General features: G+C 39.9%; 1 protein-coding gene and 2 long non-coding RNA genes across 3 annotated transcripts in view; 2 read left to right on the forward strand and 1 right to left on the reverse strand.

The window, feature by feature from the left end:
• Positions 1-23,839, reverse strand: part of ST6GALNAC3 (ST6 N-acetylgalactosaminide alpha-2,6-sialyltransferase 3) — an 849,023-nt gene that overhangs the window by 70,122 nt on the left and 755,062 nt on the right. The window lies entirely within an intron of this gene.
• Positions 1-23,839, forward strand: part of LOC128640890 (uncharacterized) — a 324,854-nt gene that overhangs the window by 61,034 nt on the left and 239,981 nt on the right. The gene's annotated exons all lie outside the window — the stretch shown is intronic.
• Positions 12,527-23,839, forward strand: part of LOC128640889 (uncharacterized) — a 78,495-nt gene continuing 67,182 nt past the window's right edge. The window contains exons 1-2 of the long non-coding RNA XR_008399408.1: positions 12,527-12,573; positions 18,033-18,178. This is a non-coding gene — a long non-coding RNA (uncharacterized LOC128640889). The remainder of the gene's footprint in view (positions 12,574-18,032; positions 18,179-23,839) is intronic.

Consider the following 23,839-nt stretch of genomic DNA (forward strand, 5'->3'; position numbering starts at 1 on the left):
ATCATTCCCTCCTTCGTCTACACGAGTCTTGCCCACTCAGGAGGCCCCTAGTACATCTAGCGCGCCAATACTCCTTACTATGCAACAATTAACGGCTGTAATGGATAATTCTGTCAAAAACATTTTAGCCAAAATGAACCCTTGTCAGCGTAAGCGTGGATGCTCTGTTTTAGTTACTGAAGAGCATGACGACGCTGATATTAATATCTCTGAAGGGCCCCTAACCCAATCTGAGGGAGCCAGGGAGGTTTTGTCTGAGGGAGAAATTACTGATTTAGGGAACATTTCTCAGCAGGCTGAATCTGATGTGATTACTTTTAAATTTAAATTGGAACATCTCCGCATTTTGCTTAAGGAGGTATTATCCACTCTGGATGATTGTGAAAATTTGGTCATCCCAGAGAAACTATGTAAAATGGACAAGTTCCTAGAGGTGCCGGGGCTCCCAGAAGCTTTTCCTATACCCAAGCGGGTGGCGGACATTGTTAATAAAGAATGGGAAAGGCCCGGTATTCCTTTCGTCCCTCCCCCCATATTTAAAAAATTGTTTCCTATGGTCGACCCCAGAAAGGACTTATGGCAGTCAGTCCCCAAGGTCGAGGGAGCGGTTTCTACTTTAAACAAACGCACCACTATTCCCATAGAGGATAGTTGTGCTTTCAAAGATCCTATGGATAAAAAATTAGAAGGTTTGCTTAAAAAGATGTTTGTTCAGCAGGGTTACCTTCTACAACCCATTTCATGCATTGTCCCTGTCACTACAGCCGCATATTTCTGGTTTGATGAACTGATTAAGGTGCTCGATAGTGACTCTCCTCCTTATGAGGAGATTATGGACAGAGTCAATGCTCTCAAATTGGCTAATTCTTTCACTCTAGACGCCTCTTTGCAATTGGCTAAGTTAGCGGCTAAGAATTCTGGGTTTGCTATTGTGGCGCGCAGAGCGCTTTGGTTGAAATCTTGGTCGGCTGATGCGTCTTCCAAGAACAAGCTACTAAACATTCCTTTCAAGGGGAAAACGCTGTTTGGTCCTGACTTGAAAGAGATTATCTCTGATATCACTGGGGGTAAGGGCCATGCCCTTCCTCAGGATCGGCCTTTCAAGGCAAAAAATAGACCTAATTTTCGTCCCTTTCGTAAAAACGGACCAGCCCAAGGTGCTACGTCCTCTAAGCAAGAGGGTAATACTTCTCAGGCCAAGCCAGCTTGGAGACCAATGCAAGGCTGGAACAAGGGAAAGCAGGCAAAGAAACCTGCCACTGCTACCAAGACAGCATGAAATATCGGCCCCCGATCCGGGACCGGATCTGGTGGGGGGCAGACTCTCTCTCTTCGCTCAGGCTTGGGCAAGAGATGTTCTGGATCCTTGGGCGCTAGAAATAGTCTCCCAGGGTTATCTTCTGGAATTCAAGGGACTTCCCCCAAGGGGAAGGTTCCACAGGTCTCAGTTGTCTTCAGACCACATAAAAAGACAGGCGTTCTTACATTGTGTAGAAGACCTGTTAAAAATGGGAGTGATTCATCCTGTTCCATTGAGAGAACAAGGGATGGGGTTCTACTCCAATCTGTTCATAGTTCCCAAAAAAGAGGGAACGTTCAGACCAATCCTAGATCTCAAGATCTTAAACAAATTTCTCAAGGTCCCATCTTTCAAGATGGAAACCATTCGAACTATCCTTCCTTCCATCCAGGAAGGTCAATTCATGACCACGGTGGATTTAAAGGATGCGTATCTACATATTCCTATCCACAAGGAACATCATCGGTTCCTAAGGTTTGCATTCCTGGACAAACATTACCAGTTCGTGGCGCTTCCTTTCGGATTAGCCACTGCTCCAAGGATTTTCACAAAGGTACTAGGGTCCCTTCTAGCTGTGCTAAGACCAAGGGGCATTGCAGTTGTACCTTACCTGGACGACATTCTGATTCAAGCGTCGTCCCTCCCTCGAGCAAAGGCTCACACGGACATCGTCCTGGCCTTTCTCAGATCGCACGGCTGGAAAGTGAACGTGGAAAAGAGTTCTCTATCCCCGTCAACAAGGGTTCCCTTCTTGGGAACAATTATAGACTCCTCAGAAATGAGGATTTTTCTAACAGAGGCCAGAAAGACAAAGCTTCTGGACTCTTGTCGAATACTTCATTCCGTTCCTCTTCCTTCCGTAGCTCAGTGCATGGAAGTGATCGGGTTGATGGTAGCGACAATGGACATAGTTCCTTTTGCGCGCATTCATCTAAGACCATTGCAACTGTGCATGCTCAGTCAGTGGAATGGGGACTATACAGACTTGTCTCCAAAGATACAAGTAAATCAGAGGACCAGAGACTCACTCCGTTGGTGGCTGTCCCTGGACAACCTGTCACGAGGGATGACATTCCACAGACCAGAGTGGGTCATTGTCACGACCGACGCCAGTCTGATGGGCTGGGGCGCGGTCTGGGGATCCCTGAAAGCTCAGGGTCTTTGGTCTCGGGAAGAATCTCTTCTACCGATAAATATTCTGGAACTGAGAGCGATATTCAATGCTCTCAAGGCTTGGCCTCAGCTAGCGAGGACCAAGTTCATACGGTTTCAATCAGACAACATGACGACTGTTGCGTACATCAACCATCAGGGGGGAACAAGGAGTTCCCTAGCGATGGAAGAAGTGACCAAGATTATTCTATGGGCGGAGTCTCACTCCTGCCACCTGTCTGCTATCCACATCCCGGGAGTGGAAAATTGGGAAGCGGATTTTCTGAGTCGTCAGACATTGCATCCGGGGGAGTGGGAACTCCATCCGGAAATCTTTGCCCAAGTCACTCAACTTTGGGGCATTCCAGACATGGATCTGATGGCCTCTCGTCAGAACTTCAAAGTTCCTTGCTACGGGTCCAGATCCAGGGATCCCAAGGCGGCTCTAGTGGATGCACTAGTAGCACCTTGGACCTTCAAACTAGCTTATGTGTTCCCGCCGTTTCCTCTCATCCCCAGGCTGGTAGCCAGGATCAATCAGGAGAGGGCGTCGGTGATCTTGATAGCTCCTGCGTGGCCACGCAGGACTTGGTATGCAGATCTGGTGAATATGTCATCGGCTCCACCTTGGAAGCTACCTTTGAGACGAGACCTTCTTGTTCAGGGTCCGTTCGAACATCCGAATCTGGTTTCACTCCAGCTGACTGCTTGGAGATTGAACGCTTGATTTTATCGAAGCGAGGTTTCTCAGATTCTGTTATCGATACTCTTGTTCAGGCCAGAAAGCCTGTAACTAGAAAGATTTACCACAAAATTTGGAAAAAATATATCTGTTGGTGTGAATCTAAAGGATTCCCTTGGGACAAGGTTAAGATTCCTAGGATTCTATCCTTCCTTCAAGAAGGATTGGAAAAAGGATTATCGGCAAGTTCCCTGAAGGGACAGATTTCTGCCTTGTCGGTGTTACTTCACAAAAAACTGGCAGCTGTGCCAGATGTTCAAGCCTTTGTTCAGGCTCTGGTTAGAATCAAGCCTGTTTACAAACCTTTGACTCCTCCTTGGAGTCTCAATCTAGTTCTTTCAGTTCTTCAGGGGGTTCCGTTTGAACCCTTGCATTCCGTTGATATTAAGTTATTATCTTGGAAAGTTTTGTTTTTAGTTGCAATTTCTTCTGCTAGAAGAGTTTCAGAATTATCTGCTCTGCAGTGTTCTCCTCCTTATCTGGTGTTCCATGCAGATAAGGTGGTTTTACGTACTAAACCTGGTTTTCTTCCAAAAGTTGTTTCTAACAAAAACATTAACCAGGAGATTATCGTACCTTCTCTGTGTCCGAAACCAGTTTCAAAGAAGGAACGCTTGTTGCACAATTTGGATGTTGTTCGCGCTCTAAAATTCTATTTAGATGCTACAAAGGATTTTAGACAAACATCTTCCCTGTTTGTTGTTTATTCAGGTAAAAGGAGAGGTCAAAAAGCAACTTCTACCTCTCTCTCTTTTTGGATTAAAAGCATCATCAGATTGGCTTACGAGACTGCCGGACGGCAGCCTCCCGAAAGAATCACGGCTCATTCCACTAGGGCTGTGGCTTCCACATGGGCCTTCAAGAACGAGGCTTCTGTTGATCAGATATGTAGGGCAGCGACTTGGTCTTCACTGCACACTTTTACCAAATTTTACAAGTTTGATACTTTTGCTTCTTCTGAGGCTATTTTTGGGAGAAAGGTTTTGCAAGCCGTGGTGCCTTCCATTTAGGTGACCTGATTTGCTCCCTCCCTTCATCCGTGTCCTAAAGCTTTGGTATTGGTTCCCACAAGTAAGGATGACGCCGTGGACCGGACACACCTATGTTGGAGAAAACAGAATTTATGTTTACCTGATAAATTTCTTTCTCCAACGGTGTGTCCGGTCCACGGCCCGCCCTGGTTTTTTAATCAGGTCTGATAATTTATTTTCTTTAACTACAGTCACCACGGTACCATATGGTTTCTCCTATGCTATTATTCCTCCTTAACGTCGGTCGAATGACTGGGGTAGGCGGAGCCTAGGAGGGATCATGTGACCAGCTTTGCTGGGCTCTTTGCCATTTCCTGTTGGGGAAGAGAATATCCCACAAGTAAGGATGACGCCGTGGACCGGACACACCGTTGGAGAAAGAAATTTATCAGGTAAACATAAATTCTGTTTTAATAGTGAATTAATAATACACTAAGGGATTTAGCAAAGGCTAAAAACATATACTGATAATAGCATTTTGAAAAAAGTCTAATTTACTTTGATTGCATTTACAAAAAGTATATGTACACACAAATTAAAGCAATTTGTAAAGCTAATTAATAAAAATATAAAAATATTGACTCAGATTACAAGTTTTGCAGTACGGCTATACCACTGAAAAACTGGCCATTGCGCGCGGAATATGCAGGTCTCCCATATTACAAAACGCGGCGGTACAACTATACCGCAAGTGTTTTAGCCTCTAACGCAACTCTCTATATAGGAGAAATACACAGGGTATGTAGCAGGAATACACAGAATATGTAGGAGGAATACACAGGGTATATAGAAGGAATAAAGACCGACAATAAAACAGGTAGTGCTCAGAATCCAGCTCTCACCAACGGAAAGTATCACATTGTCCTTTCAGCTGCCTTCAATCTGACACATTCAATCCAAATGAAACACGCTCAGAACTCACATGATCTCCTGCTGATGACATCATGACATCATCTACCGGTGCCACTCCAGAGCGCTCCATCAAACGCCCTCCAAAGATACAACAGACAACAAGATGAAAGGCACCGGTCTCCAACAATAACAGGATACTCACATCCAATAAAAGCAACAGTATTTATTGGGCATAAAAAAAAAATATACACACCACATCACAGGACATGGTCATACATGGTCAAACATGTTTCGTATAGATAATACTGGACTTTTTCAATGTCTAGAGGTGGGCCTGTGATCGTTAGAGACCGGGTGCCTTTCATTTTGTTGTCTGCTATTAAGGAGAAATAACACAGGGTATTTAGCAGGAATACATAGGCTATATAGGAGTAATACACAGGGTATATAGGAGAAATAAACAGAATATGTAGGAGGAATACAAAGGGTATATAGGAGGAATACACCATTTATTTAGCAGGGATACACAGAATATGAAGGAGGAATACACAGGGTATGTAGGAAGAATACACAGGGTGGGTACATTTAGTGAGAGGGTACACGTGATTTGGAGAGGATTGTGTAAAGGGATGGTTTACCAATACAGGAGATCTTGTTGGTGGGTGTTTGCAGTAAGGAGTGTTAGAGGGGTTTACAGAATTATAGGGATTATTGCACCAGGACATGGTCACACAATATTTGTTATTTGTGACAGAGTTGTATTAAGGTTTCTTTGAGTTGGTCCAGGGTCACAGTTAGGGTTAATTAATCTGGAATAGGGTAGCAGTTGTCGTAAGGGAGTTGGTTATCCCATTTAGGGTTTATGTGCACTGGAGAGGATTGGTGGTGGATAGGATATACTTGTTGGTGGGGAAGGGGGCAATCAGGACAATGGGAGTTAGGATTTAATTACCATGGGGTTCATTGTTAAATATGCTATAGACTAGTATCTATGTAATATTAATTTCTGTATTACAATGGTTAGGCTCAAAAACTCCTTGTCAACTGGTGATAGTGACCAGCCATTAGCACATAGTGCATATAATGTGTGGTGTGAGTATGATCAGGAGATAAGAGAAATTTGCAGTTCCTAGATTTTTTTTCTTTTACAGAGATGTGGCTTGAATAAAATGTTGCCTTCAGTGTTTACATCGCGCAGTGCTCATTTTTCAAGCTTATTTGGAATTGTCAAACATATTTGATTTATACTGGAGATGTAAAATTTGACCACATCTGAAACTATAATCTTCAAATGACAGAAGAGATTTAGAACTCTGACTCAAGCCGCTTATAAACATCTTAAGATAAGAAAATGTGACACGTAGAATCTATAGTGTAACCTCTGTTGCTGTAAGATGTGCTAAAAAAAAACTCAAACAGCACAAAATTGCTACTAAAGTATTACGATTTACCATGTATATTTTTTGTTTAAAAGCACAATCTTAAATCCAAGAAAAAACATGTTATAAAAACACGGTCAGCTTATGTTTGTAATTAATTATTAATAAGTGAGCGTATAATTGTCTCATAGGTCCTTACTCTCTAGTTTAAATATTATTTTCTATTGATTTATAATGAGCTAGATTCCGTATATACCTGTTCATGAAACTAATATCTCATAGAAAAAAACTTGAAAATTGTGGAATTTCTAAATATTTGAACCCGCCCTTCATCATCAGCCGAGAGATGGAAGTTAAGCTCTATTATAATCAACGGAGCGGCATCTGTTTCATAACAGTTTACTTTTTAGTCCTTATAATGAGTTCCACCGTGACAGATACCGGCATCAAATATTTTCTTGCCAGCTTTTTATGCCACTTCACTTTCAAGTGACTTAACATGGGCATGATGTCCCTTTTAATGATGATGATATTGAAAGACAATAGTGCTTAAAACAGAGCAACAGCAAGAGTATACAGAAGCTTCTTGTTTGTTTGTTTTTAAGCACAAGTTTAAGCCAGCAGCAAATGGGTTAAATGCTGTTGCTCATTAGGCATCTATGACACTTCATATAGTCTGTAACATGCATAAAATGCCAGGCCAATGTCCTCAGTAAACCATAAATACATGAAGGGTAAAACAATCAGACCCCAGGGTCTTGCAGCTCCTCTCAGCCACAAGCCCACATCAGACATCAGATCAGCATACTTGGGAACTTTCCAATTAAGCTCACACTGAGATACTTGTAAATGTAATATTTTCCTCGCTCCAGTCATTATGCATAGAGAGGATGTTAAAACAAGGCTGGTAATTTGACAGGACTTTAGCATGTCTAGTTCTAGTCAGTAAATATTATAGTAGTAAAGCTTAAAAGTTGATTACGATCTATCATTGTATAGTATCGTCATGTTAACAATCAGACATTTTCATTGTTTATAAAAATATCTTTTTATATTATCAGTTTTTAAAACAAATGGCCCTATGATATGGAACCCAAAAATGTTTTTTTTTTGTGATTCAGACAGAGCATACCATTTTAAAAAAAAGTTTTCAATTCACTTCTACGATCATATTTGCTTCCTTCCCATGAGATTTTTTGTTGAAGAGATACCTAGTTAAATGTCTGTAGCACTACATGGCAACGAATAGTGCTGCCACCTGGTGTTCTTTCAAAACTGCTGCCATATAGTGTTTCTGAAATATGCATGCTCCTGATCTTACGTCCCTGATTTTCAACAAAAGATGACAATTAAACGAATAAAATATGATAACACAAGTAAATCAGAAAATGACATGCTTTCTCTAAATCATGAGAGATACATTTTGGGTTTCATGTCCCTGTTCTGTTTCTTCTGATCACAATCCAACACATTTTCATCTTCAATTTTTCACTTATCAAATTCCACAGCTAAAAGAATATAATAAATCCCAAGACAACACTTTTCAAATTATTATTGCGCACCTCAAAAAAAAAATTCTCTACCATATTGGATGACGTTAGGAAACAAAATCACCAAACAGATACATACCTGAACAAACAATTTAAGTTACAGTGGTGCCGACCATTTGTGATGTGGGAGAGTAAGAAGGAAAGTGGGTGGGTGGGCGGCTCATCACTGGAGGGGGCGGGAGCGGGCATGAAGGGGAGAGAGAGGGCGGGACCGCTACACTGAAGAAAGGCTTTAATGGAGGGTGGGAGGGATCCGCTACACTACAAAAAATATCAGTAGGGAGAGGGGGCCCTACTAAACGATTACTTGTAGGGGGGAGGTGGGGAGGGTGAGGGGGACTGCTACGCTACAGAAAAAATGCTTTTAATAAATAAAAAACTAAAATGAGTTAAAAATAAATTAATGGGTACTGGCAGACAACTGCCAGTACCTAAAATGGCAGACATTAGTTAGAGGGTATGAGGGTTAGAGAGCTGTTTGGGAGGAATCAGGGAGGTTAGAGGTAAGGGGGATCCAATGTTGCAGAAAAAATAATAATTTAAAAAACAAATTGCACTAAAACGTATACCATATTGGTAGACTGTCTGCCAGCACCTAAGATGGCGGTGACCACCGGGGGCTGAGGATCAGGTAAAGGTCAGAGGGTAGGAGGTATCAGTTGGGAGGGTAATCTCTACACTACAGCTTAACAGCTTGACTGCCGGGCATTTCAGAGGTGTGGTGCGCAACTTCAGATTAGTGGCCTTCTAATTTCCAAAAAGCAATGGCAAATCCATCCATGTCTGCTGTTTATAAACAAAAGGGATCCAAGAGAAACATTTACAAACATTTGTGTTATGACTGCATACGCGATATGTAAATAATTTCAGTGACCACCCCAAAGTTTGTGAAAAAGTTAACAATTTTTTAATATGATTGCATTCGGTGACAAAACAGTGGAATTAAATATACCAAAACGGGCCTAGATCAATACCTTAATTTGTCTACTAAAATATATATATATATATAGGTTTGATAGGTAAATAAAAAAAATCAAGGCTCTATTTCTGTTTGAATGTAGTGATAGCAAAAATGCTAAAATGCTCTGGTCTTTTGGGCAAGTTTTTCTCTGAATTCTCGGTCCTTAAGGGATTAAAAAGAATCGATCAACATACAGCATTTTCAACCAATGATGTAATAGATAAAACTCCAATATCAGTATTTTTGTTTGTCTTTAAACATGTCAATTTTTTTTTTAACTGTCGGACCGACATGATTCGCTGTAGTAGATCATGTCCACCCGACATCGCTAAATACGCTGCATTCCTGGTGAAATGCTTGCGCAATGCTTCCCTCTGCACATTCGCACCCAATCGGCTACTAGCCGATGGTGTCAATTATCCCAATCGTATCTGATCCGGATGATTTCAGGCCGCCACCTCAGAGGCCGCGGATGAGTTAAGAAGCAATGGTTTTACGACCACTGCTTCTTAACTCTTGTTTCCAGCAATCTGGAAACTATGGGGGTAGATTGCAGCATCTGCTGCGTCAAAAATCTACTTCATTTTATGATTAACAAGGCAAATAATAATTTTAGGTTCTTTTCGAGAGGTAACAATTTCATGCTTGAGGGTATTATTAGCAGAAGAATTTTGTGATTGTAAATGCTGGAACAATATACTGAGAAATCCAACTAACGTTCCAAAATCCCTATCTGCCAATAACAAGGTCAATATTGTTATAAGCCTTTTAATTAGAAGCCAACACAAATTATAAATTGGTCATTTTGAGTATAAACTTTGTAACCTGAGTATAACCCAAACTTATAGCTAAAACCTGAATATCAGGGTCAAATTTTAATGTTTTCAGGTATGATAATCTTATAATTCATGGTTGTCATGCGATTTGCTTGATAATACTTAATTAGACTGTGTAGACTCCACTTCCAAACCCTTACTCATTGGGAAGTATGTAATATGATGGGAAATACTATTATAATAAATATATAAAACCAAATTGATTGTGAGATCTAAAAACTGAAAGTGTTGTAACTAACAAAGGTTGGATTTAACAAAAGTTCTATACTAGTTCTACCTTTGATTTGGAGAAATATTAAATGGCTATTAAACTAAATGTAATTACCCATAAATGTTTAAATATGCACAGTGAAAAAACAACAACTTTGTATTAATTATTTTGCTTGATTTTCCTGTAATTTATTTCTAAAATTCAATTCCCCACCACCACCACCAAAGATTTGATTCCATGTGAGGGTGAGGGGAGGTGTGTGGAACTCAGTATGCAGGAATGGAAAACCAAAACAAATAAAGTCTTTTCTTAAACAAATTTTACTGAAGTAATACAAGATAGTAGCAGGTAAAGCAATATGAGCTTATAATCCAACCTGATAAATATCAAATAAGAGTCTTTAGCAAAGGAACACTTTAAGGACAAGTCACTCAACAAGCACAGACTACCCAACGGGTACTGTTGGTGAGGTCTCTTTTAAATGTCGAGGAACAAGGTAATGATAGACAGGTATTAAAGTAGAGAAGTATAAGTCTCTCAACAAGCATAGCCTACCCAGCGGGTACTGTTGGTGAGGTCTCTTGTAAAAATGTCCAGGAATAAGATAAGCATACACAGGTATTACAGCAGAGGTGCTTTGTCTCAGCAGTAAGGTAAGCATACACTGGTATCACAGCAGAAATGTTTTGTCTCTGCAGCAAGGTAAGCATACACAGGTATCACAGCAGGGGTACTTTGTCTCAGCAGCAAAGTAAGCATACACAGGTATCAAAGCAGAGGTACTTTGTCTCAGCAGCAAGGTAAGGATACACAAGTATCACAGTGGAGGTGCTTTGTCTCAGCAGTAAGGTAAGCATACACAGGTATAACAGCAGTGGTACTTTGTCTCAGCAGCAAGGTAAGCATACACAGATATCACAGCAGAGGATATTTAGCTTCAGAGGCAGGGTATGCACAAGATTCAGAACAAGAACCATCAAGAAAGAACCTTCTTAGACAATAACTCAGTACAGAGTTATGTACGGAGCAGCCTTATATAGGGACTCCCACACCTGCGCCTTCCAGGTGGGAGTCCTTGCAATTAGAGACTGGCCCTTTAAATCTAGGCAGCGTGCAGCTGCGCACACCTAGAGATCTGTAGCTGCTAGTCAGACTGGTCTCACCATCTCTCCAAGTGGGACGCTGAGACAGACCGCCGGGAGCCCTGCATTTGCCGCGGCAAGTGGCTAGGACCGGTGGTAAGGACCATAACATTCCACAGAATTAGAACAAGACCCTCTTATACATAGCATAGAAATTGCTTGAATGTAAAGTGTCTCCAGCAGGCAAAATAAACAATTAAAATACATTTATTTTTTTATTACTATTCAAAATTATGCTTTTAATGTGAAATTAACTGTTTAATGGATGAAAATTAAAATTACATTTTATAATTCAGAAGATAACACAGGCAATTTTAAACAACTTCCCAATGGACTTTTAATATTACATTTACTTGGCATCCTTTGTTAAAGAGCATACTTACACAGGGGCATGCACTTGTCAAGAATTTTATACTAGGCATGTGCATTCAGATCGTGTGCAAATCCTGATCTTAGTTTGTTGGAATTTTACAGGAATAAATCCGGCTTCAAAAAGAGCCGAATGTTGCAAGAGGCCACCTTCTTCCACATTTGGATCACCACGACTGCTGCCCTATAGTGCTCAGTAATTAATAATATTGTTAAAAACATTGTTACAAACGTAAACACTTCGGAACCTATCAAGGTATGTTTATCAATAAAGGTTTCTAAAACAACTAAGTAAATTTGATAGTATTAAATTGAAAAATTGTTTAAAATAGCCCATGTATGTGAAGAACATTGGAATGTGAACTATACATAACTCCTGTTGGGTTAGCGATAGGTGTAAGGTCTTTTTCTTCTGTGCTTTCCATTGACTTCTATGGGGAGAATACATTAACGCAGTCATGATATTGGTTAGCACGAATTGGGTATCACTTGCGCGCAAACTTTTTACTTTCAACTTGTAATACACACACTACCCGACACGCGCAAAAACTTTTGTCCAGCGATGTTTACAATCAATTTAAGTGATGAATTTTATGTAAATTTAATTTCACAGTGAAAAACAAGGTTAGCATTATGTCTGTCTAAAAGTGATGCAGTAAATTAATTTTAGTGGATTGTATATTAAAAAAAAAATTATTCCGAAAAGTATTATTCAAAGGTGTCTTTTATTTTAAATGAAAATAATTTCAATTTCAAAATAAATTTAAAAAGACAATAAATACAATGTGAGGAATATGCCAACATAATTCTTTCATGCATCACTGGTTTGCTATTCAACTATGGCGCCTTTTTTGTTTTTCTCATAATTGTTTCTATAACATTATGGCCGTGTTATTGTTCTGCTCTATGTTGTTTTCATCATTTCTTCCCTGTCAAGTAACATCAATTTTATGTTCGCTTTGACACAAACTTTTACCAAACTGACACCTAATTAATGTCAGTTGTTAAAAACATTGTTACAAACGTAAACACTTCGGAACCTATCAAGGTATGTTTATCAATAAAGGTTTCTAAAACAACTAAGTAAATTTGATAGTATTAAATTGAAAAATTGTTTAAAATAGCCCATGTATGTGAAGAACATTGGAATGTGAACTATACATAACTCCTGTTGGGTTAGCGATAGGTGTAAGGTCTTTTTCTTCTGTGCTTTCCATTGACTTCTATGGGGAGAATACATTAACGCAGTCATGATATTGGTTAGCACGCATTGGGTATCACTTGCGCGCAAACTTTTTACTTTCAACTTGTAATACACACACTACCCGACACGCGCAAAAACTTTTGTCCAGCGATGTTTACAATCAATTTAAGTGATAAATTTTATGTAAATTTAATTTCACAGTGAAAAACAAGGTTAGCATTATGTCTGTCTAAAAGTGATGCAGTAAATTAATTTTAGTGGATTGTATATTAAAAAAAAAATTATTCCAAAAAGTATTATTCAAAGGTGTCTTTTATTTTAAATGAAAATAATTTCAATTTCAAAATAAATTTAAAAAGACAATAAATACAATGTGAGGAATATGCCAACATAATTCTTTCATGCATCACTGGTTTGCTATTCAACTATGGCGCCTTTTTTGTTTTTCTCATAATTGTTTCTATAACATTATGGCCGTGTTATTGTTCTGCTCTATGTTGTTTTCATCATTTCTTCCCTGTCAAGTAACATCAATTTTATGTTCGCTTTGACACAAACTTTTACCAAACTGACACCTAATTAATGGGACCACAGCGCCCAATTTCTTGCCTGTTGACTTGTGTTATCCATGGTGCATTTTGTTTTTTGGAATACTCTAGTGAACTGGCCTAACTTCTCTATACAACTCTCTCTGCCATGCTTTTGTCTGGAACCTTATCTGCTTGATCTGCTACTGACCTCAGCTTGATCTGTTACTGACTTCAGCTTGATCTGCTACTGACCTCAGCTTGATCTGCTACTGACCTCAGCTTGATCTGTTACTGACCTCAGCTTGATCTGCTACTGACCTCAGCTTGATCTGTTACTGACCTCAGCTTGATCTGTTACTGAGCCCAGCTTGATTTGTTACTGACCCCAGCTTGATCTGTTACTGACTTCAGCTTGATCTGTTACTGACTTCAGCTTGATCTGTTACTGACTTCAGCTTGATCTGTTACTGACTTCAGCTTGATCTGCTACTGATCTCAGCTTGATCTGCTATTGACCTCAGTTTGATCTGTTACTGACCTCAGCTTGATCTGTTACTGACCCCAGCTTGATTTGTTACTGCATCAGCTTGATCTGTTACTGACCTCAGCTTGATCTGTTACTGACCTCAGTTTGATCTGTTACTGACCCCAGCTTGATTTGTTACTGCATCAGCTTGATCTGTTACTGGCCTCAGCTTGATCTGCTACTGACCTCAGCTTGATCTGTTACTGACCTCAGCTTGATTTGTTACTGCATCAGCTTGATCTGTTACTGACCTCAGCTTGATCTGTTTACTGGATTTGTACCATTTCTGCTAGACTATGATTGATCTTGGCCTTTTTCTGATGATTCCCTTGGTTATGATTCTGTACCAAACTTGCTAGTAATTTGCCAACTTCTGCCAGCATGGCTGTGTCTTCTCGATTTTGCTTGACTGTTAGGAATGTCTATGGTATTGTCCAGGGAGCTTTGACAGTGTCCACTTCTCCACCTCTGGGTCTATTGTTGAATGGGCAATTGTTGCACTCAGATATGTGACAAATTCAATCTATTCGATCTACAAGGTTTAAATAGCTTTGGGTACATCTCTTGGAACAGATCATGAGAATTAATATCCTGCTAAGACCATTAGTTACTATGTTAATTTAAATCTTGAGTGAATTTTGAGTAAAGTAAAAAGATATTAAACTCAATAATTAAGATTTTTTTATTACGTGTGTGGTAAAGGTTCTCATAGAAAAAAAACTGTCTGCACGCCCTCAGAAAGCAGCATTGGCTGCCTGAATTTAATATTGCACGAACAATTTCTCATTCAAACCGACCCCTGTTTTATTGTGACCAATGGCACAAAAGCAGGGCTTGTCAGTCATTCCATACAAACAAGTCTGGATTGTCTGACATCTGCAACCTGAGTTTACAAACATGATACAAAGCAGAAGTTGTAGGAACGTGCTTATTAAAGGGACATGAAACCCAATTTTTTTCTTTCAGGATTTAGGAAGAGCACGGAATTTTAAACAACTTTCCAATTTACTTCTATTATCTAATTCGCCTCATTCTCTAGCTAGCTGTTGTTGAAAGGCATATATGAATAAGCTCAGTAGCTTCTGATTGGTGGCTGCACATAGATTCCTTGTGTGATTGGCTCACTCATGTCATTGCTATTTCTTCAACAAAGGATATCTAAAGAATGAAGCAAATTAGATAATAGAAGTAAACTGGAATATTGTTTAAAATTGTATTCTCTATATGAAGCATAAAATAAATTTTTGGGGTTTCATGTCCCTTTAACTTTCGGTTGCAGGCTCGCATGAACAAGTCTGCTCCAAAATGACCCCAAAGCTGCTTACGCAACTTCATAATATATGTAACCCCCCCAAAAAAAAAATCTTTAATCATGCATACAAACTTTCTAATTTTTTTGCACATATTTCCTGTAATTTTACTCTGAAACTTATGTTTTTTTATTGCCTCCAGAGACTGTGGCGCATCCTACAGAATACCGGACCTTAACCATACAACATGCTACACCCTGATTTATTTATTTATTTGGAGCTTGTTTTAAATCTGTCTCTAATTTGCCACAGCAATATAAATATATACTCAAGAATTCTTTAAAGGGAAATTTGCCTAGATTGCAAAAAATATAGATTTTGCGGACAGGTTTATACATATTTTTTGCAATGTTGCATTTTAATGCTATTGTATATTTAGCATATTTACAAAATTACATTAATATCTCTCTAATATATGTTATTAATTCAAAGCCACAAACTGATTTAGATTTTTTTTTTTGCCTAATGATAAGATGAAAGCGGATATTCTTTCTTCCAATGGAATTGACCTTCTGATGCCTTATATGAAATGTGGATGCACTCCTGTGATTGTATCTTAATTATATCTTGATGGAAGCTTTTTATTACTTTGCTAAGTATAAAAGTGAAGTTGTATTACCAGTGCCTAGTGATCTGAAAGAAATGTCCTTACTAAGATATGATGTTTGCCTTTGGTTCATCCTCTCTAAATTACTATACGTGACATTTTGACCAGAACTAAGCAAGCCTTTAAATATGCTTAAAGGGATATGAAACCCAAATGGTTTATTTTGTGATTCAGACAGAGCATACTATTAAAAAAGGAAGTTTCCAATTTAATTCTTGTTATGGTATAGCCCGGATATCGAGGGTTAATACCAGATGAAAGATTCCCTAAATACGGGATCAGCAACACACGAACCCAGTTAATTCCCCCCAAACATGAGACCAAGCTCCGTCTTGAGGGTAAAACAGAATCTACTTTATTGAGGACTATATGCCTGGTATTTATGCAGGTCTCCCACCTGGTGTACACTCCCCTAGGGGACCAGATGGGGGATTGGAAGAGTATAGTACATTAGATAGAGGGAAGACGCCCTTTTACAGGAATCAATAGAATTACATTACTTAACCAAATAAACAATGAAACACAAGAAAACAATGGATTCCTTCTTGGCACCTAGCAGTCTGAACTCTGGAGGTGATTAAACAATGTGAACGCTTATCACCTAAACCTAATTACAGTAAACAATAGCTGATGCCAAGAAACCTGTCTATGTCTCAGACAATACAGTTACTCAAAACTGTACAAGAGGAGAGTTTAACCCCTCCAGTACTGTTGGATTTGCACCCTGTACCTATAATGGGCACAGGGGGACTTAACATAATGCCCGAATCCATAATCCGTAGGGAGGTTGACAGAGGGGTCTGTCACAATTCTATTATCGAATTTGCTTTGTTTCCATAATATTCTGTGTTGAAGAAAAACCTAGATAGGCATCTGGAACACTACATGGCAGGAAATAGTGCTGCCATCTAGTGCTATTGCAAATTGATAACATTCTTGCAAAACTGCTGCCATATAGTGCTCTAGAACTACTATTACTAGGCTACTAAGCTTACTTTTCTGCTTCAAAAAAAGAGAACAAGAGAACAAATAAAAATGTATAATAGAAGTAAATTAGAAAGTTGTTTAAAATCTCATTCTCTATCTGAATTATGAAAGAAAATGTTGTGGTTTCATTTCCCTATAAAGCGATATTAAAGGGACATAAGCGCAATGAGTGCAACTTGTAATATAAGCGATAAACATTCTCTGGTTATTCTGTTTTACAATTGATTTATAATACCAGACTGTGCGCTAAACTTAGTGAGGTCCCCCAATCTTGATATCTAGGTCATAATGTATAATTATGCATATTATAAAAGGGGTGTCATGTATTTTCATTATTTTTTGCCTGTTTTTCCTGTAATTTACATTTGAAATTTGAGTTTTTTCCACTGCCACTAATACAAATGCATTTAAAACATTTTTTTTTTATTTTGCACTCAGATGTTATACAATGCAGTGCTTAATTTCTGATGAAATACTTTCATGTCATTTTAATATAGATATATTGAAGGATTTTTGTTTAGCAGTTTCGTAAAATTGTATTTTAATACTACTTTCCAGGTATGTGACTGCTCTATATAACAACCAAGAAATCTGCTGAACTTTTGCAACATTAAAAATATGCGGCTTCTTCGTTTCAGGTGTCACTAACTAATTTGTACAAAATGAATCTTTCATTGCACCTATTTATTAATAGAACAAATTAAATTTACTTTGGAAATTCCATCTTCTTCATTAAAAAGTCAAATTTAACTCTCCTAATATAAAATGTACAATATACTTTCATAAAGTATTTATTAAAACAAAGTAAAATCCACTCCCAAGGAAAATCTCAATAGTATGAGACATAGGGGCCGATTTATTAACAGTCGGACGGATCATGTCCGCCCGACATTGCTGAATGCTGACAGCATTCTGGTGAACTGCTTGTGCAATCCCGCCCCTTGCAGATTCGGTGTAAATCAACCTGATCGTATGATATCGGGCAGACTGATGTCCGCATCATCAGAGGAGGTGTATGAGTTAAGCAGCAGCGTGCGCGGAAACAGGGGCATTCAGAGCCTTTCCATCCTTAATAAATCGGCCCCATATGGTCAGTGTGTGTTACAGATGACTCCTCTGGTCACTGGACAGTGTCCTCTCTGTGTCTGTAAAACTCGTGTGTAGAGCTAACACTATCGACTCTCACCCAGGATAGTGTACCAGATGTGAACACAAAAATATATATTCCCCTCTTTTATGTTCGCATCTGGTTATCCTTGTGAGTGGATTTTACTTTGTTTTAATAAATGCTGTTGCACTGAAGATTCTGCACTTAGATTGTCTGTTTCTGTTTTGCGCTCCAGGGTTCTTTCTTTCAGATTTTTTCATATAGCCATGGAAGAAACACCGGTGAGCAGCGAAGGAGCTGGAAGAGAAGTGCCGTTTTGGGGATCTTTTAAGCTTGTGGACATTCCCATTGGATTTTTGCAGTTTGGACACTGAACACAAAGTAAGACACGCCTATATGTTTATGTGTGCTTTTGATACTTTATATTTTTATATGTATTTTTTATATGTATGATTTGATTTATATGATATGCTATTTTAGGACATATTTTACCATTATAGAAAATATTGTATACCTGGCACGCCATTGTTTTTTAAGCTTTTCATACTTTCATAAAGTCTTAATATAGGTATCGGATGGACTTTATTAAAATGACACTGATCTCTGAAGTGAGATTTCTGGGAATAAAAGCTAAGGCCTTGATCACAATCTATTGGGAGACAAGTTTTCAGCTGTCTTTCAGCCCAAAAAGGCTACTTTTTGAGTCCGCACAATCACAATAGTGCAATTTTGGATAATTTTAAACTTACTTTTTAACTACCTTTTAAGACCATTTTTGGATTATCGAATTCAGCACCTCATGACACTTGATAAATCCTTGGAAGTACTTTCAAGGCCACCTGTTTTTGTTTAAAACTGGTTAATGGTTTTATAAGAGCAATATATTTTAAAAAAACAAACAAAACAAAAAATGAGCAATGATAGAGATGAAAAGAAACATTTGGGGAGCTCAAATGAATGGCTCTACATAATAGCACAAATCGATCTTTGTGCCAAGATGATTGGCAAATTATGGAACTAGTTCAAGAAAAAATAATGACATTTATCTCCATAAATCATTTGTCATTTGAAGGTTGTTTACATATAAATGTAGTATATTTTTGTTTACTTTAGTGGTATTTCTCAAAAAATTTCTTGAGCCAACCAAGTTAAACAAATTCTAAAAATTAAAATGGCCCCTTGTGAAAATTTTGAACACCCCTATTTTAGACATAAAGCTCAAATTCCCACCTTGCTGTAGGTGTTTGGTATCTTGTCAGAGACCTGGGGCCCGATCCGATATGCAGCGTCGCCCACTCCAAATTTTGCGCTGGTTTGGTATCCTATATACGGCGTAACCTAGAAGTTACGCTCGTATGTTTCTGCCTTCGGCCGTAGTTTTTTGGCCCATAGACAGGTATACCAAACCAGTGCAGTTTGGTATCCAATATACAGCGTAAGGACTTACATGGCGAAAATGGAGAAATCTTACTCCATTTTCACCTCGCCACAAATTGCAGGCGTAGTAAGCCTTACACTGAGTATTGGAGCCCCGTAGCTCCCTAAACTGGCTGCAAAATAAAACCTAACGCCTAACGCATGCGCAATGTCTATCTACCTGTCAACCGCAATCCCCCGCCGCAATCCCTAATATAGTGTTTAACCCCTAAACCGCCGCTCCCGGACCCCGCCGCCACATACATTAAATATCTAACCCCCTAATGTGATCCCCCTACACCGCCACCACGTACATTCAAATTATTAACCTCTAATGTAATCCCCCTACAACGCTGCCATCTATATTAAAATTATTACTCCCTGTGAGCCCCCTACCCCGCCGCCACCTATTTTAACTACATTACCCCCTAATCTAATCTCCCTACACCGCCGCCACCTATTTTAACTATATTACCCCCTAATGTGAGCCCCCTACCCCGCCGCCACCTACATTAACTATATTACCCCCTAATATGATCCCCCTACACCGCCGCCACCTATTTTAACTACATTACCCCCTAATCGAATCCCCCTACACCGCCGCCACCTATATTAAAATGATTAACCCCTAATCTAATCCCCCTACACCGCCGCCACCTATAATAAATGTATTACCCCCTAAAATACTAAAACGTTCCTACCCTAAACTAAATTACAAATAGCCCTGAAAAGGGCCTTTTGCGTGGCATTGCCCCAAAGTAACCAGCTCTATTACCAGCCCTTAAAAGGGCCATTTGCGGAGGATTGCCCCAAAGTAACCAGCTCTATTACAAGCCCTTAAAATGGCCTTTTGCGGGGCATTGCCCCAAAGTAACCAGCTCTATTACCAGCCCTTAAAAGGGCCTTTTGCGGGGCATTGTCACAAAGTAATCAGCTCTTTTACCTGTAATCTAACCCCCCTACACCGCCGCCACCTATATTAAATATATTAACCCCTAATCTAATCCCCCTACACCGCCGCCACCTATATTAAATATATTAACCCCTAATCTGACCCCCCTACAACGCCGCCACCTATATTAAATATATTAACCCCTAATCTGACCCCCTACACCGCCACCACCTATATTAACTATATTAACCCTAATTATCCCCCCTTAAAAAAACCTAAGTCTAACCCCCAAGTGCTCCTTACCTGTCCTGAAGACCAGCAGAGAAGGTCCTGTTCCAGGCGGAGAAGTCTTCTTCCAGGCAGCGACCTCTTCTTCTTCCAGTAACCAGCCGGCTCGGAGCGGAGGAGTTGAAGACCGATGACCACGGAGCTGAAGACCGTCCTCTCTGGAACTGAAGACCAGCGATGCAGGAACTGAAGATCGGCTACGCTGGAACTGAAGACCGGAGCCATGGAGCGTGGAGGATCCTCTTCATACGATCTCCGCCGTACACTGAATCGGAATTCAAGGTACGCGATTAAAAATGGCGTCCCTTGAATTCCTATTGGCTGATTTGAGCCTTCAAATCAGCCAATCGGATGAAAGCTACTTTAATTCTATTGGCTGATTTGAATAGCCAATAGAATAAGAGCTACTGTAATTCTATTGGCTGATTAGTGATTTGTTATTTTATTAGGTATTTAGTTTTAAATAGGAATATTTTAGTTAATAAGATTAATATTATTTAGATTTATTGCAATAATAATTAAGTTAGGGGTGTTAGGGTTAGATAGGGTTAATATAGTTAATATATATAATATAATAACTATATTAATTATTAACTATATTAATAATATATATAATATAATAACTATATTAACTATATTAACCCTAATATAATTAGGGTTAATATAGATAATATAGGTGGCGGCGGTGTAGGGGGGTCAGATTAGGGGTTAATATATTTAATATAGGTGGCAGCGGTGAAGGGGGGTCAGATTAGGGGTTAATATATTTAATATAGGTGGCGGCGGTGTAGGGGGATTAGATTACAGGTAAAAGAGCTGATTACTTTGTGACAATGCCCCGCAAAAGGCCCTTTTAAGGGCTGGTAATAGAGCTGGTTACGTTGGGGCAATGCCCCGCAAAAGGCCCTTTTAAGGGCTGGTAATAGAGCTGGTTACTTTGGGGCAATGCCACGCAAAAGGCCCTTTTCAGGGCTATTTGTAATTTAGTTTAGGGTAGGAACGTTTTAGTATTTTAGGGGGTAATACATTTATTATAGGTGGCGGCAGTGTAGGGGGATTAGATTAGGGGTTAATCATTTTAATATAGGTGGTGGCGGTGTAGGGGGATTCGATTAGGGGGTAATGTAGTTAAAATAGGTGGCGGCGGTGTAGGGGGATCATATTAGGGGGTAATATAGTTAATGTAGGTGGCGGCGGGGTAGGGGGCTCACATTAGGGGGTAATATAATTAAAATAGGTGGCGGCGGTGTAGGGAGATTAGATTAGGGGGTAATGTAGTTAAAATAGGTGGCGGCGGTGTAGGGGGGTCAGATTAGGGGTTAATATATTTAATATAGGTGGCGGCGGTGTAGGGGGATTAGATTAGGGGTTAATATATTTAATATAGGTGGCGGCAGTGTAGGGGGGTCAGATTAGGGGTTAATATATTTAATATAGGTGGCGGCGGTGTAGGGGGATTAGATTAGGGGTTAATATATTTAATATAGGTGGCGGCGGTGTAGGGGGGTCAGATTACAGGTAAAAGAGCTGAGTAATTTTTGACAATGCCCCGCAAAAGGCCCTTTTAAGGGCTGGTAATAGAGCTGGTTACTTTGGGGCAATGCCCCGCAAAAGGCCCTTTTAAGGGCTTGTAATAGAGCTGGTTACTTTGAGGCAATGCTCCGCAAAAGGCCCTTTTAAGGGCTGGTAATAGAGCTGGTTACTTTGGGGCAATGCCACGCAAAAGGCCCTTTTCAGGGCTATTTGTAATTTAGTTTAGGGTAGGAACGTTTTAGTATTTTAGGGGGTAATACATTTATTATAGGTGGCGGCAGTGTAGGGGGATTAGATTAGGGGTTAATCATTTTAATATAGGTGGTGGCGGTGTAGGGGGATTCGATTAGGGGGTAATGTAGTTAAAATAGGTGGCGGCGGTGTAGGGGGATCATATTAGGGGGTAATATAGTTAATGTAGGTGGCGGCGGGGTAGGGGGCTCACATTAGGGGGTAATATAATTAAAATAAGTGGTGGCGGTGTAGGGAGATTAGATTAGGGGGTAATGTAGTTAAAATAGGTGGCGGCGGTGTAGGGGGGTCAGATTAGGGGTTAATATATTTAATATAGGTGGCGGCGGTGTAGGGGGATTAGATTAGGGGTTAATATATTTAATATAGGTGGCGGCAGTGTAGGGGGGGTCAGATTAGGGGTTAATATATTTAATATAGGTGGCGGCGGTGTAGGGGGATTAGATTAGGGGTTAATATATTTAATATAGGTGGCGGCGGTGTAGGGGGGTCAGATTACAGGTAAAAGAGCTGAGTAATTTTTGACAATGCCCCGCAAACGGCCCTTTTAAGGGCTGGTAATAGAGCTGGTTACTTTGAGGCAATGCTCCGCAAAAGGCCCTTTTAAGGGCTGGTAATAGAGCTGGTTACTTTGGGGCAATGCCACGCAAAAGGCCCTTTTAAGGGCTTGTAATAGAGCTGGTTACTTTGAGGCAATGCTCCGCAAAAGGCCCTTTTAAGGGCTGGTAATAGAGCTGGTTACTTTGGGGCAATGCCACGCAAAAGGCCCTTTTCAGGGCTATTTGTAATTTAGTTTAGGGTAGGAACGTTTTAGTATTTTAGGGGGTAATACATTTATTATAGGTGGCGGTGGTGTAGGGGGATTAGATTAGGGGTTAATCATTTTAATATAGGTGGCGGCGGTGTAGGGGGATTCGATTAGGGGGTAATGTAGTTAAAATAGGTGGCGGCGGTGTAGGGGGATCATATTAGGGGGTAATATAGTTAATGTAGGTGGCGGCGGGGTAGGGGGCTCACATTAGGGGGTAATATAGTTAAAATAGGTGGCGGCGGTGTAGGGAGATTAGATTAGGGGGTAATGTAGTTAAAATAGGTGGCGGCGGTGTAGGGGGGTCAGATTAGGGGTTAATATATTTAATATAGGTGGCGGCGGTGTAGGGGGATTAGATTAGGGGTTAATATATTTAATATAGGTGGCGGCGGTGTAGGGGGGTCAGATTAGGGGTTAATATATTTAATATAGGTGGCGGCGGTGTAGGGGGATTAGATTAGGGGTTAATATATTTAATATAGGTGGCGGCGGTGTAGGGGGGTCAGATTAGGGGTTAATATATTTAATATAGGTGGCGGCGGTGTAGGGGGATTAGATTAGGGGTTAATATATTTAATATAGGTGGCGGCGGTGTAGGGGGGTCAGATTACAGGTAAAAGAGCTGATTACTTTGTGACAATGCCCCGCAAAAGGCCCTTTTAAGGGCTGGTAATACTGTAGAGCTGGTTACTTTTGGGCAATGCCCCGCAAAAGGCCCTTTTAAGGGCTGGTAATAGAGCTGGTTACTTTTGGGCAATGCCACGCAAAAGGCCCTTTTCAGGGCTATTTGTAATTTAGTTTAGGGTAGGGACATTTTAGTATTTTAGGGGGTAATACATTTATTATAGGT

This window comes from Bombina bombina, chromosome 10 (genome assembly GCF_027579735.1).
Source record: "Bombina bombina isolate aBomBom1 chromosome 10, aBomBom1.pri, whole genome shotgun sequence".
In the NCBI taxonomy this organism is placed as follows: Eukaryota; Metazoa; Chordata; class Amphibia; order Anura; family Bombinatoridae; genus Bombina; species Bombina bombina.